This window comes from Camellia sinensis, chromosome 1 (assembly GCF_055761805.1).
Source record: "Camellia sinensis isolate YWXY chromosome 1, ASM5576180v1, whole genome shotgun sequence".
Lineage (NCBI taxonomy): Eukaryota > Viridiplantae > Streptophyta > Magnoliopsida > Ericales > Theaceae > Camellia > Camellia sinensis.
Genome location: NC_138961.1, coordinates 110883932 through 110895830, shown reverse-complemented (window position 1 = coordinate 110895830; position 11899 = coordinate 110883932).

The window sequence follows — 11899 nt, the reverse complement described above, 5'->3', positions numbered from 1 at the left end:
GGCCGAGGTCGCCTTGAGCTGAGTTCGCCCTTGAACCTTTGTACTTAGAATTGTTTTGAGACCTTGGTCGACCCCCACCTTCACCTCGGGCATTTATTGCCGAGATGTTTTGCACTCAGTGAACCTTGTCCGCAGGCAGGTATGGCCTAGGCCGAGATGTGGCACACCCCGGCCAAGGTGTGGCACAGCTTAGTCAAACGTCGTCCTCCCTAGCCGACGTTTTGTTATCCTGTTGCCGGATCCTTGATTTGAGCCGATGTCATTTCTTGCCGATGTGTTTTACCCGAGCTTGCTGCTTACGCTTTGTCAGAGACTTGTCTTATCTATCAATCACCTTTTTGAGTTAAACCAACCCGGTAGCGCCACGTGTCTGAGCTAGTTGTTAAGACAGTCGGCAGACTTAGAACAAATCATTTTTGGTCTCAAATCTTTGTTTATAGAGAGAAAAGCTCTAGAGAGGAGGAAGAGAAGTTCTTGAGTGAGAGCAAGTCTTCCAAACTTGATCTTCGTGGTTTGAACCGTTGGATTCGAGTTTTGAGGTTAGAATCTTGATCTACTTTGATTGTGGTTATTGATTATCTAGCTGCATTGCATGATCGGATCTGTTTTGCATGTCATGCACCGATTTGAAGTTGGTTTTGAAAAGAGAAAATGGTTTTCATGTGTTCTTGAAGAAAGCCTCATTTTGATCCAAAAGTTTGAAACAAGAACCATGTTTTCGTGTTTGTCCTTGCATGACCATCTTGTATGGGTACCCGGATCCATGTTTTGAACTCTTGGAATGAAACCTCAGATTTTTGTGACGAGTTTTGAACTTGCATTCATATTCCTCATGATCATGTTCATCATGTTCTTCATGTGCTTCAAAAGGGGAAGCCAGGGTTTCCCCGACTTTGTTTTGGTTAAGGCCAGCGGGACCACACCTCGGAAAGGATGTGTGGGACCTCGGCAAAGGCCTGGTTGGTACCCAGTGTGTTTTCATGAGACGGGAGCAGTGTTTAAACTCCCAGCATGTTTTGCTTTGATATTGACTTGGATCTGGTGAGAATGCCGAGATCATTCGCATGTAGATATAAAACTTGTTTTGAGAATGCGATTGCCATGTGATTGTAGGGCCTTGATCCTTGCTTTGAGTCTACACCTGAAGAACTAGGTGAGTGGTATTTCTAATAAAGCTATGTTACACTTGTTTTGATAAATCTTGCTTTGTTTTGTTTTGACGAGAGTATTTGCTAAGCATGAATGAATAGCCCTGTTTTGATGTTACTCTTGGTAAGTCCCTTGTGCTGGAGGACTCTAAACTTTCGCAGTACTAAGTATAAAAGGATACGGTCCTCTCTTGGTAAGTCCCTTGTGCTGGAGGACTCTAAACTTTCGCAATACTAAGTATAAAAGGATACGGTCCTCTCTTGGTAAGTCCCTTGTGCTGGAGGACTCTAAACTTTCGCAGTACTAAGTATAAATGGATACGGTCCTTGTTAAATCGGGCTACGGGCCTAAGTAACACAAGTCCCTCGTGTTGGAGGACTATAAACTTTCGCAGTACCATTGAATACGGTTCATCCCTTGTTTTGCCGATGTCAGTAAGCATCCCTTGAAACTTGTGATATTGATTGATGAATACGGTTCATCCCTTGTTTCACCGATGTCAGTAAGCATCTCTTGATACTTGTAAGATTTGAAGGATGAATACGGTTCATCCCCTGTTCGATAAAGCTTTGTTGTGTTTGGTTCTGAGACTCCGGCTATATTCATGCAAACCTTTATTATTAGTACCATTCACTGAGTATCCAAGCTCACCCTCTCTATATATATGTAGGTGATGAGCAGGACGTCGGCGACGCCTAGACTGTTTTGAAAACTTGTTTTGGATCCGTGCTTATGTCGGCTTTATTTTGTATTCATGTCGGCACTTCTTGAAAATCATGCTTCTTGGCTTGTATTTGCTGTAATTTGTCTATGTCGGCTCAAGAAGCCTTTTGATCAAGATGTAATACGTATTTCGTTTTGTTGTATTCAAGTTGTAAGATGAATGACATTGCATTTGATCTATGCACAGCTCTTATGGACCGCTTGTATTTTAGATTATTGCTTCCGCATTTGTGAGCCCCGATTGTTATACTCTGTTTGTGTTAAGTTTTTGAAAGTTGGCCTTCGGTAATTACGGATTACTGGCCATCACGGCACCAAACTACTAGGGGCGGTTTGGGGTCGTGACAATAACTTACTGAGAATTTACTGGGAATTTAGTCAGTAATTTATTCAGAATTTACTGGGAATTTATTGAGTAATTTATTGAGAATTTACTGAGTATTTTACTGAGAATTTACTAAATAACTTACTGAGAATTTACTGGGAATTTACTGAGTAATTTAGCGAGAATTTACTGGGAATTTACTGACTATTTCTTGGGAATTTACTGAGTAATTTAACGAAAATTTACTGGAAATTTGCTGAGTAATTTACTTGGAATTTACTGAGTAATTTACTGGGAATTTACTAGAAATTTACTCAGTAATTTACTGGGAATTTCCTGAGAATTTACTGAGTAATTTACTAAGAATTTACTAGGACTTTACTGAGTAATTGACTGAGAATTTACCGGGACTTTATTGAGTAATTTACTGAGAATTTACTGGGAATTTACCGCGTAATTTACTGTGATTTACTGAGTCATTTACTAATAATTTACTGAGAATTTTTTGGGTATTTACTGAGTAATTTTCTGAGAATTTACTTGGAATTTACAACATAATTTAATGAGAATTTTCTTGGATTTTTACTATGTAATTTACTGATAATTGACTCAGTAATTTATTGAAAATTTACTGAGTAATTTAATGAGAATTTACTGGGAATTTACTCAGAATTTATTGGAAATTTACTCAGTAATTTATTGAGTAATTTATTGATAATTTACGGGGAATTTACTAACAATTTACTGGCAATTTAATGAATAATTTACTGAGAATTTACTGGGAATTTAGTCAGAAATTTACTGAGAATTTACTGGAAATTTAGTCAGTAATTTACTCAGAATTTACTGGGAATTTATTGAGTAATTTATTGAGAATTTACTGAGTATTTTACTGAGAATTTACTGAATAACTTACTGAGAATTTGCTGGGAATTTACTCAGTAATTTAGTGAGAATTTACTGAGGATTTACTGGGAATTTACTGACTATTTCTTGGGAATTTACTGAGAATTTACTAAGTGATTTAATGAAATTTTACTGAAATTTGCTGAGTAATTTACTTAGTAATTTACTGGGAACGTACTGAGAATTTACTAGGACTTTACTGAGTAATTTACTGAGAATTTACTTGGTAATTTACTGAGAATTTACCGGGAATTTACTGAGTAGTTTTTTGAGAATTTACTGGGAATTTACTGAGAATTTACAGGAATTTACCGTGTAATTTACTGGGATTTACTGAGTCATTTACTAATAATTTACTGAGAATTTTTTGGGTATTTACTAAGTAATTTACCGAGAATTTACTTGGAATTTACAACATAATTTAATGAGAATTTTCTTGGATTTTTACTATGTAATTTACTGATAATTTACTCAGTAATTTAATGAAAATTTTCTTGGATTTTTACTGAGTAATTTAATGAGAATTTACTAGGAATTTACTCAGAATTTATTGGAAATTTACTCAGTAACTTACTGAGTAATTTATTGATAATTTACGGGAAATTTACTAAGAATTTATTGGCAATTTAATGAGTAATTTACTGAGAATTTACTGGGAATTTAGTCATCAATTTACTGAGAATTTAGTCAGTAATTTACTAAGAATTTACTGGGAATTTATTGAGAATTTACAGAGTATTTTACTGAGAATTTACTGAATAACTTACTGAGAATTTATTGGGAATTTACTCAGTAATTTAGTGAGAATTTACTGAATAATTTAATGAGGGTTTATTGGGAATTTACTGACTATTTCTTGGAAATTTACTGAGAATTTACTAAGTAATTTAATGAAAATTTACTGGAAATTTGTTGAGTAATTTACTTGGAATTTATTGAGAATTTACTATGAATTTACTAGAAATTTACTCAGTAATTTACTGAGAATTTACTAGGACTTTGCTGAGTAATTTATTGAGAATTTACTTGGTAATTTACAGAGTAATTTACTGAGTAATTTTCTGAGAATTTATTGGGAATTTACTTGGAATTTACTCAGAATTTACAAGAATTTACCGCGTAATTTACTGGGATTACTGAGTCATTTACTAATAATTTACTGAGAATTTTTTGGATATTTACTGAGTAATTTACTGCGAATTTACTTGGAATTTACAGCATAATTTAATGAGAATTTTCTTGGATTTTTACTAATTAATTTAATGAGAATTTACTAGGAATTTACTCAAAATTTATTGGAAATTTACTCAGTAATTTACTGAGTAATTTATTGATAATTTACGGAGAATTTATAAAGAATTTACTGGCAATTTAATGAGTAATTTACTGAGAATTTACTGAAAAATTAGTTAGTAATTTACTCAGAATTTACTGGGAATTTATTGAGTAATTTATTGATAATTTGCTGAGTATTTTACTGAGAATTTACTGAATAATTTACTAAGAATTTACTGGGAATTTACTCAGTAATTTAGTGAGAATTTACTGAATAATTTACTGGGAATTTACTAACTATTTATTGAGAATTTATTGAGTAATTTAATGAAAATTTACTGAAAATTTGCTGAGTAATTTACTGGGAATTTACTAGAAATTTACTCAGTAATTTACTGAGAATTTACTGAGTAATTTACTGAGAATTTACTAGGACTTTACTGAGAATTTACTTGGTAATTTACTGGGAATTTACCGGTAATTTTTTGGGAATTTACTAGGAATTTACTTGGAATTTACTAAGAATTTACAAGAATTTACTGCATAATTTACTGGGATTTACTTAGTCATTTACTAATAATTTACAGAGAATTTTTTGGGTATTTACTGAGTAATTTACTGAGAATTTACTTGGAATTTACAGCATAATTTAATGAGAATTTTCTTGGATTTTTACTATGTAATTTACTGATAATTTACTCAGTAATTTAATAAAAATTTACTGAGTAATTTAATGAGAATTTGCTGGAATTACTCAGAATTTATTGAAAATTTACTTAGCAATTTATTGATAATTTACGGGGAATTTACTAAGAATTTACTGGCAATTTAATGAGTAATTTCCTTAGAATTTACTGGAAATTTAGTTAGCAATTTACTAAGAATTTACTGGAAATTTAGTCAGTAATTTACTCAGAATTTACTGGGAATTTATTGGGTAATTTATTGAGAATTTACTGACTATTTTACTGAGAATTTACTGAATAACTTATAGAGAATTTACTGGGAATTTACTCAGTAATTTAGTGAGAATTTACTGAATAATTTACCGAGGATTTACTGGGAATTTACTGAGTAATTTAATGAAAATTTACTGAAAATTTGCTGAGTAATTTACTTGGAATTTACTGAGTAATTTACTGAGAATTTACTGGTAATTTACTAGAAATTTACTTAGTAATTTACTGGGAATTTATTGAGAATTTACTAGGACTTTACTGAGTAATTAACTGAGAATTTACTGGAAATTTACTTCGTAATTTACTGAGAATTTACCAGGAATTTATTGAGTAATTTTCTGAGAATTTGCTGGGAATTTAGTGCGTTATATACTGAGAATTTACTTTGAATTTATTGAGTAATTTACTGAGAATTTACCGGGAATTTACTGAGTAATTTTCTGATAATTTACTGGGAATTTAATGTGAAATATACTAAGAATTTACTTTGAATTTATTGAGTAATTTACTGGAAATTTACTAAGTAATTTAATGAGAATTTACTAAGAATTTACTAGAAATTTACTGAGAATTTACAGGAAATTTACTCGATAATTTACTGAGAATTTACTGAGAATTTACTGAGTGATTTACTGAGAATTTACTGAGTAATTTTGTGATAACCCTGTTCCGTATTATGCTAGATGGTCCTTATTATGAATTTGATTATGTATCTGATATGATTTTGTGTGCCAATTATGTAAATATATATGGTTTTGAATTTCTATCTGTTCACCGTAGGAATATCGGTTTGATTATCTGCTTTGGAAATTAAATTGAAGGCCTTATTGGCCACAGAACCCGAAATTGACTGCGCCATTGTGATTGGCATAATTTTTAGAGCCTACGGTGAAATTTAATTGAAAACTGTTTCGGATCGAATTAAATAGATTAAATTGGTGTTTATAGTGCTCAATTGTTTAATCTTATTTAATTGTGACTAATGGGACTTATAAGAAGGACACTACACACTCAATTCTCCTCTTTGTTCATTTGAGCCGAAAATTACTCTAAGAAGAGAAGAGAGGGTCGGTTAGAGAGAGAGAGTGTAGGAGATTGAAGGTTTGGTCAAGAAACTTGGGAATCTTGAAGCTACACTCAAGAATTAAGCATAAGTTTGGAAGATTAAGCTTCTAGGTGAGTAGTTGGTTGTGAATTCATGAATTTAGTATTGTAATTTTGTGAATTCAAAGTTGAATGGTGATCAAGAACAAGAATTATGTTGTATTTGATGAATTTGAAGTCATAGAACACATGCATGTAGGAAATTGCTATGAATTTCCATATTTGAGCACAAAGTGTGTAATCCATGTTGAGTTTTGATTAGTGACCATGTATTTGATCATCTCTTCACCAATTAAGTTGAGGATATTGTGTATATTTCACATTCAAGTGCAAATCATGGGAGTTTGAGTCTTACATGTTTGAATCTAGTGAGTTGGTGATAAGTTTGAGTTAATTTGAGACATGCATGTGATTAAATTGTGAAATTGAGCTTCATTGTGTTGTAAATTGGTGTTTATACCATGTTAGAATATGTATATGTGAAGTTTGAGCCAAAATCATGCATTTGGAACCTTTGAACATCAAGTTGAAGCCCAAGAACATGTTCTGGATTTTCCAGAATTTTGATGTCCGCTCGAGCGGGTAAACTGCCGCTCTAGCGTGAAATACGGGCTCCCAGTATTTTTGCAGACTTGGGTGTCCGCTCGAGCGGGGAAGTTCACGCTCGAGCAGGTAGCCATGTAGTGAGGCCTTCCGCTCGAGCGCCATAATTCACGATCGAGTGTAAATTTGACATAACCAGTACTTTTGCAGGCCTCAAGGGTCCGCTCGAGCGAGGAAGTCCACGCTCAAGCGGGGACCCTGCTTTCTGAAATTTTGAAAAGACATCCTGTGTTTCGTTTTCTGTTCTCTTTTACTTCTAAGTACTCTTAGGCATGCATTGAGCGTTGTAATTGAGTTAAAGAGATAAGAATGAAGCCTAAAGAGGAATATGTGAATTTAGAATGGATCGAATTGTTTGTGACCCTTTTGTGTTCATGGAATATGTAGGGTCGAGCTCTAGGGCAAACCAACCAACCGATCACTATGAGTAATATCTTAATAGAGATATCTGAAATATGTTGTTGTCCAATTGCTTACTTCTATGTAAGTTTTATAAGTTCATTGATTCGATTGGTGGACAATGTTTGCTATACCAAATGAGTGGACCAGAGGCCAATCTGATCTGAATAATAGAATGAATGGGCCGGAGGCCGTTTTGACATGAATGAATGGATGGAACAGAGGCTGTTTTGACAAGAATGAATGGATGGGCCAGAGGCTGTTTTGACAAGAATGAATGAATGGGCCAGAGGCCGTTTCGACATGAATAATGAATGGGCCAGAGGCCAGTTTGGCACAAATGATAGTTTGACATGAATGAATGGGCCAGAGGCCAGTTTGACATGAATGAAAGTTGAATGGGCCAAAGGCCAGTTTGACATGAAAATCTGAATGGGCCAAAGGCCAGTTTGACAAATGGAAGATAAATGGGCCACGGGCCAGTATGTTTGGAACCACATTCACTTGACTTAAATTGTGTATATATATATGTTAAATAGAAATATGAATTGGGCCCAAGGCAGTTTGAAGCATGTTGTTCTACGTACCGTTTGTATAACTCCTTTATTTGATATTATTCACTGGACTATCGCTCACGCTCATTCATGTGTTTGTAGGTGAGCCAAGAGAAGTCCAAACCCAGCCCCAGTGAAGTATGTGCGGAACAACAAAGGTTTTGAAGAGTCAGCCCTTGCGTCTCACGCACGAGACTCGTCTTCGCCTTTTTGTCATTTTGTTTTATGTTGTCATGTTGGCGAAGTCTTTGAACATGTCAGTATATAGTTTTCATGGGTTGACTTAATTTTGGATGATCCTGTCTATACAGAACTTTAAGGTACTGTACTTTTGTTGTGAGTTATTAATGTACATATGTATGGTTTGTTATGATGTGCCATGTAAGCACAACTTTATGGACAAAGTTTAAAATTGTTTCCATTTGGCCCCCGTTAACTCTGTTAAAATACGTTTGGTTTGGTTTGAGGCCGTAGGTAATCTCATGATTACTGGCCGGTTATGTCTTAACCCACGGGGGCGGGTTCAGGTTGTGACAAAGTGGTATCAGAGCACGAGTTAATATCTCACGCACTTGTCCAAACGAGCAATAAGCGTCTAGAGAAGATCTAGGATGCATTCATGTGATAAGTATGAATCTGAAAGCATCAAGAATGCGCTTAAATGTTTAATGTGAACGATTATGTATTATAAATTTGTAATTCGCTTGCATTGCAAATTATTTGAATACGTACGCTCTTTAGTATATGCATACCTGTGAATCTTTTGTATAAAGTATACTGCAAGTTTAATCAGATGGTGAGAACATGTGATTATATGAGATATGAATTGTTGCACTAATGCGTACAACAAGTTTGTTTTGTTATAATGCACATACATGAACATATGAGTCATGAAAAGTTGTTTATGTGCATTCGATTCTGCAAATGGGTGTCTATGTGAAATATGAACATGATTTGAGTATATAACTACTTAGTAAATGTTCAGCATGCGATATCTAATAAGTATGCAATCATCTGTTACGTATGTGATTAATTGTGCCTTGACGATACATAAAATAGGAATATAACAATGTGCCTATGTACGAATGTACGCATGTGTAGCTGTGTTATTTTGTATTGGGCATCCCCGTATTTGGCAAGGCTTAATAAGAGTTTGTGTAGAACATGGATAAAGTAAGGGCATACGAGTTGGCAGACTCTTCCACAGCCCGACTTGATAGACTGCAAGGAATAGTACAAGAAATGGCAGAGATTTTAAGACAACAACGTTAGTTGCCACTACGGCAAGAACCTTTGCCACCACCAGTGTAAGAAACGCCGAGGAGTTTGTTGTTGAATTTCTAGGGCTTGTTATAGGTGTGGTAAAATGGACAGTATGGTGAGGAACTGTACCCGAACTGAACAAAATGTGAACAAATCTTCTGCCTCAGCTAGATTCGTACCAATGGTAGGAATTACTAATCAGGATAGAGTAATTACACTCATGCCAGAAAAGCACTTAGAATACTGCGACCACTATCCCAAGTATCTATACTGTTTATAAACGAATGCTTATATGTTGATTGATTCTGAATTAATATATGTGTACATCTTTGCTTGGGATATTATTTGATTCGGGTCGGCATCTTCTTTCGTATCTGCTGCATGTGTATCTAGATTGGTTAGGCCCACAAGATCGAGACCGTATTCATTGAATGTATATGTTCCATGTGGGTAATTTGTGAAATATGTGTTGGGATATTGATTAACTCTGCACGTGCACATGTACATCTAAACCTATGCTCAGGGTGATTTGTTATATTATTGTCTTCAATGACTAAACCACTGGAATTCTGACCTTGTGATTGTGTGACCGAGTTGAGCACCCTAAATGATGAACTCTATAATTGTGAGACCATGTATTTGGATTGGTAGAAAATTTACTGAACTATGTGACTATGTTAAGCTTGACTCGTAAACCTATGTTTTTGTGACTAATTTGGAACCTCTGCGTGACAAATCCTATATTATGTGTGACCGAGGAACCTTGTTTAATGTGTTACTGTGCACCATATATTTGCATATAAGACTTATTTGGGAACTGCTGTATGGATTATGATACATACCTCCTGATATGAACAACTGCATGCATATGCAACTACACCTGAACTTATGTGAACAATGCCATATTGTACGTGACTTGAAATACTCTGATACGAACAGTTGTGGTGAATGACTCTGATATGACCTTGAGAACTGGCGAACTTAGGACAGTTGTGAAACTATCAATCATGTACCTAAGCAAACGAAGTGTGCCTTACAGAACCAAAAATACCCCATTGAGAAAACTTTTATCTGATTCAATCTGATAGAACTTTTGTTTGATTGGGCCTGTCAGAACCCTCATTTGATATAATTTGATGGGACCTTTGCTCGATTTGATTTGGCAAGACCTATGACGGGATTAATTTGTTGAGACCCTCTATCTGATTTGACCTTGTTAAGGTGAAGTATGGATTACGTATGAATAAATGACCAGATTATTCTTGGCAGGAAAACTGATAGACCCAAAATTTGAATCCGTTCTGAATACTTGACTTATTTGAAAGACCTTATGTGGGCTATCAGCAGATTGATCTAATCATGAACACCATTGAGAACCAACCTTCAACCATTGAGGACACATGTGTTAAAAATGAACCGAATCGTGCAAATCCAGTGATTGGGTGTCTTAAGGAACAATGCTTGTGTATTGTCATGTTCTTACGTATTTAACGCTAAGGAAGCTGGGGACAACAGATTGATTTGATTGTAAACAGTACTGAATATTTATCCTCAACTAATCAGAATATGTCTCATGTGTCTCCTTCAGCATTATCGGATTTTGGGAAATCACGTTATGTGAGTGGCATTGTGTCACGACCCGAATCCGCCCCTATGGGTTAAGGCCATAACCGTCCAATAATCATGAGATTACCTACAGCCTCAAACCAAATAAGACAAAACTCATCAGAGTAAAGGGGCCAAACAGAAGCAAATTTAAAACTTTGTCCATAGAGCCGTGCTTATATGCACATCATAACATTCCATACATACATATGTTAATAACTCACAACAGAAAGTATAGTAACATAAAGTTCTATACAGACAGGATCATTCAAATCTAAGTCAGCCAAAACAAAGCCATATACAGACGTACACCAAAGTCCTCGCCAACATAACAAAATAACATAAAATGGCAGAAGGGCGAAGACGTGTCTCGTACGTGAGACGCAGGGGCTGTCTCTTCAAAACCTTAGTTGTTCCATACAGACTTCACTGGGGCTGGGTTTGGACTTCTCTTGGCTCACCTACAAACACATGAATGAGCGTGAGTGTCACGACCCCAAACCACCCCTAGTAGTTTGGTGCCGTGATGGCCAGTAATCCGAGATTACCGAAGGCCATCTTACAAAATTCACACACAATCAGAGTATAAATATATGGGGCTAACATGTGCGGAAGCAATAGTTTACAATACAAGTGGTCCATAAGAGCAGTGCATAAGTCAAATGGAATGGCATACATCTTAATTAAAGTCTTACAACTTGAATACAACAAAATAAAGTACATATTACATCTTAATAAAAGGCTTCTCAAGTCGACATGTTCAAAATACATAAGCCTCAAGATTGCCGACATCCTCACTGTCGACATAACATACATACAAAACACACATCTCGGTGTAGCCGACTTCTTGCTTGTTACCTACATATATATACATAGGGAGGGTGAGCTTGGATACTCAGTGAATGGTACAAGTAATAAAGGGGTTAAATGAATGATACCCGAGATCTTTTCAAAACAATATATAGTATATCTTTGTCAAAACCATACATAACATAGCTTAGCTTGACTTGAAATAAAACATCAATCGAACCTTG